At 43.1% G+C, this 4456-nt stretch overlaps 1 pseudogene; it reads right to left on the bottom strand.

Annotated features, from left to right (window-relative positions):
* Positions 1-246: 246 nt before the first annotated feature.
* Positions 247-2799, bottom strand: LOC111163059 (PX domain-containing protein kinase-like protein pseudogene; annotated as a pseudogene).
* Positions 2800-4456: the final 1657 nt, after the last annotated feature.

Genomic DNA, 4456 nt, shown 5'->3' with positions numbered 1-4456 from the left:
AAGGCCATTCACCGCTGTGACTGTATGTTGTCATTGTTTTTGTCCATTTCCTTCTGTTGGTGGAAATAATTGATTCCAATATGCTGCTGCCACCAAAAGATGACGAACAAGATTCCTTTTCAACAGTAACAAAGGAGCAAAATATTTCTTAAGGCAGCAATGCCAGCCTGGCCTTGCTCTACTTGAAGACTATTTCCCTCTTGAAAAGCCTCTTAACGTGAGTATCTGCAAAGTCGCATGTTGCTGTACTGGCTCAGCAACTATTCATCCAGAAAGAGGGTACTTTAGGGGTTGGAGGTGGAAGGAAAAAAAAAAGGACTTTTCCCTCCAGGTGTACACACAAAGCTTTAGCCAATCCTAGGAGTGCTATGATCACAGGTTTCAGTTTTCCTCAAAGTTCCTCTTCGGAAATTCTGGATGGAGCTGATTAAGGCCCCTTGGCTCACGCCATTCACAGCCTGGGGCAGAAGCTGTGTGGGTGCCCCTGTGCTCTCAGGAGGCAAGGGAGCTGCTGGTGGGAGAGGAGAGGAGGTAATGCGGGCATCCCTGCCGTGGAGGGTGGAGTCGGTGATGATGGGGATGTGAGAGGCGAGCTGGCCCCAGATCCTGCTGAATTATTGGAGTTGCTGTGTTTTGCTGAAGGCTCTTCACTGTTTTCAACAGCAGATCGTTTTGACTTCTTTCAAGCTATAATCTCCCTCTGTTTTCTTTCTTCTTCAGATCCACGGTGAGGCTGAGCTCTCATCAGTCTTTGATGCTGGTGGACCTGTTCCTATTCGTCAATTAGCCTCTTTTCCATACATTCTTCGGCAAAGCTCAATGCCTCTTTTAACTTTGTGGGGATCTTAAACCGTGGCTTTTCTGAGGTAGTTAGCAGAACATCACTGAATGATGGCATCTGTAAGAGCCAGGAAATGGTGGACCTGTCATCTTCACAGGCTTCACAAGACAGCGCAGACTCCAACATGGCCACCACAGCCACAGACAGTGCAGGAGAGGAGGAGTCTACAGGCACTGAGTCTGGTGGTCGTCATCTCATCCAGTAAGTGGCCAAAGCAGTGGACGTCCACACTCTCCAATGTACGGATTTTCCTGAATTGTGAGAAATAAGATTGCTAGAAAGAAGGAAGGCCCAACAAGGAATTCTCAAGGTCCAGCAGCCAGCAAGTGTCCCCTTCCACCATCACGTTGGAAGCATGAAGATGCCCATAAGGGAATCCCTTGTCATGGAGAAACTTTAGTACCTCTAATATTTGTCGCCTGTATGTTTTTATTTGCTGGAGTTCAAGGCCTTGAATCTTCTTAGGGTTGCAGTAGTCCCTTAGGAATGGGTCTTTTGGTTGATCAAGTCCTTCAAAGTTCCTTTTTCATTAAACATTCTAATTAGCAATGCTGAGGATTTGTCAGGACCAAGGTCAGCCCAGCTTAACACTAGCTGCTCCTTTGGCCGATTTTTACTCTTCATCAAGAAATACTTCTTCCTTTTCCTCTAACCTGTGTATTTCAGTGGTTCCACCACCTCCCACTTTGGTTCTGATTGGAAGAACGTGGAAACCTGTTGTAAGGCAATCTCAGTATAGTTTGCAGAATAGTTGTTTGGATCTAAAAACATCTTAACCAGCTGACAATTAGACAAGATATGATTTGTGGTGATAATGTTGAGATAGTTCTGAAGACCTTTCTGCCTCTCAGCTATGAATTCACGATCCATGTTGCCAATCAGTTTTTTGGGAGGAAGAGGTAGACTTAGGCCTGCAATCTGTTGTTCAGCAAATCAAAGTCACTGTGTCTCCTAACAACCTGTCAGCTATTTTCTACAGAAATTCCTCTTTGTTCCCAAATGATATATTCCACGTGGGACGGCAGGCTCTGGCTCACCTCGATGGCTGCTGTCAGCAGCACCGTGTTGTCCAGCAGGACCTTGCTGGCCGGTGGCTTCCCCATGAAGGCCATCCCGGAATGCCCATCCACCAATGCCTCGGGACCAGGGCCAGGTCCAGGTCCAGAGGAACTGACTCCCATCACTTGCTGGGATCTGCTGCCACTGCCCAGACTTTTTAATGATGGCCATTCTAGCTGGTCTGAGGTGATATCTCGTTCTAATTTTGATTTGCATTTCTCTAATAATTAGCAGTGTTGAGGATCTTTTCATGTGCCTATTGGCCATCTGTATTTCCTCTTTGGAGAAATGTCCATTTAGGTCTTCTGCCCATTTTTCTATTGGATTGTTCGCTTTTTTTGCTGTTGAATTGTATGAGCTGTTTGTGTATTTTGGAGATTAAGCCCTTGTTGGTTGCATCATTTACAAATATTTTCTCCCATTCTGTAGGTTGTGTTTTCATTTAGTTTATGATTTCCTTTGGTGTGAGCACTGATTCTTAATGAGGGTGGTAGAGGATGAGGCTTAGAGAAGTTTGACCCCAGTGGGAAGATAGAAAGATGACGAAATACACTGGAAGCATTCAGTAGTTGGACAGAAAGCTTCCCAAGGGATTCTATTAGGCATCTGTTAGGGTTGTGTTTGGAGTCTCTACCCTGGGTGGTGGAGAGAGAGAGAGGATGCCCTAAGAATTAGCCCTGGGTCCAGACGCCTTGGGCAGAGAAATGGGAAGACAACGACTCTTTTTTTAATTTTACATCTTTATTGGAGTATAATTGCTTTACAATGGTGTGTTAGTTTCTGCTTTATAACAAAGTGAATCAGTTATACATATACATATGTTCTCATATCTCTTCCCTCTTACGTCTCCCTCCCTCCCACCCTCCCTATCCCACCCCTCCAGGCGGTCACAAAGCACCGAGCTGATCTCCATGTGCTATGCGGCTGCTTCCCACTAGCTATCTACCTTACGTTTGGTAGTGTATATATGTCCATGCCGCTCTCTCGCTTTGTCACAGGTTACCCTTCCCCCTCCCCATATCCTCAAGTCCATTCTCTAGTTAGGTCTGTGTCTTTACTCCTGTCTTACCCCTAGGTTCTTCATGACATTTTTTTTTTCTTAAATTCCATATATATGTGTTAGCATACGGTATTTGTCTTTCTCTTTCTGACTTACTTCACTCTGTATGACAGTCTCTAGATCTACCCACCTCATTACAAATAGCTCAATTTCGTTTCTTTTTATGGCTGAGTAATATTCCGTTGTATATATGTGCCCCATCTTCTTTATCCATTCATCCGATGATGGACACTTAGGTTGTTTCCATCTCTGGGCTATTGTAAACAGAGCTGTAGTGAACATTTTGCTACATGACTCTTTTTGAATTACGGTTTTCTCAGGTGATATGCCCAGTAGTGGGATTGCTGGGTCATATGGTAGTTCTATTTTTAGTTTTTTAAGGAACCTCCATACTGTTCTCCATAGTGGCTGTACCACTTCACATTCCCACCAGCAGTGCAACAGTGTTCCCTTTTCTCCACACCCTCTCCAGCATTTACTGTTTCTAGATTTTTTGATGATGGCCATTCTGACTGGTGTGAGATGATATCTCATTGTAGTTTTGATTTGCATTTCTCTAATGATTAATGATGTTGAGCATTCTTTCATGTGTTTGTTGGCAGTCTGTATATCTTCTTTGGAGAAATGTCTGTTTAGGTCTTCTGCCCATTTTTGGATTGGGTTGTTTGTTTCTTTGTTATTGAGCTGCATGAGCTGCTTGTAAATTTTGGAAATTAATCCTTTGTCAGTTGCTTCATTTGCAAATATTTTCTCCCATTCTGAGGGTTGTCTTTTGGTCTTGTTTATGGTTTCCCTTGCTGTGCAAAAGCTTTGAAGTTTCATTAGGTCCCATTTGTTTATTTTTGTTTTTATTTCCATTTCTCTAGGAGGTGGGTCAAAAAGGACCTTGCTGTGATTTATGTCATAGAGTGTCCTGCCTATGTTTTCCTCTAAGAGTTTGATAGTGTCTGGCCTTACATTTAGGTCTTTAATCCATTTTGAGCTATTTTTGTGTATGGTGTTAGGGAGTGATCTAATCTCATACTTTTACATGTAGCTGTCCAGTTTTCCCAGCATCACTTATTGAAGAGGCTGTCCTTTCTCCACTGTACATTCCTGCCTCCTTTATCAAAGATAAGGTGACCATATGTGTGTGGGTTTACCTCTGGACTTTCTATCCTGTTCCATTGATCTGTTTTTGTGCCAGTACCATACTCTCTTGATTACTGTAGCTTTGTAGTATAGTCTGAAGTCAGGGAGCCTGAGTCCTCCAGCTCCGTTTTTCTTTCTCAAGATTGCTTTGGCTATTCGGGGTCTTTTGTGTTTCCATACAAATTGTGAATTTTTTTGTTCTAGTTCTGTGAAAAATGCCAGTGGTAGTTTGATAGGGATTGCATTGAATCTGTAGATTGCTTTGGGTAGTAGAGTCATTTTCAAAATGTTGATTCTTCCAATCCAAGAACATGGTATATCTCTCCATCTATTTGTATCCTTTTTAATTTCTTTCATCAGTGTCT

Source organism: Delphinapterus leucas, chromosome 14 (genome assembly GCF_059928025.1).
Source record: "Delphinapterus leucas isolate spDelLeu-1000000601 "Yukka" chromosome 14, BTC_Dleu_Yukka2, whole genome shotgun sequence".
Taxonomy (NCBI): domain Eukaryota; kingdom Metazoa; phylum Chordata; class Mammalia; order Artiodactyla; family Monodontidae; genus Delphinapterus; species Delphinapterus leucas.
Note: the sequence above shows the minus strand (reverse complement) of the source record. Positions and strands in the feature narration are given on the sequence as shown.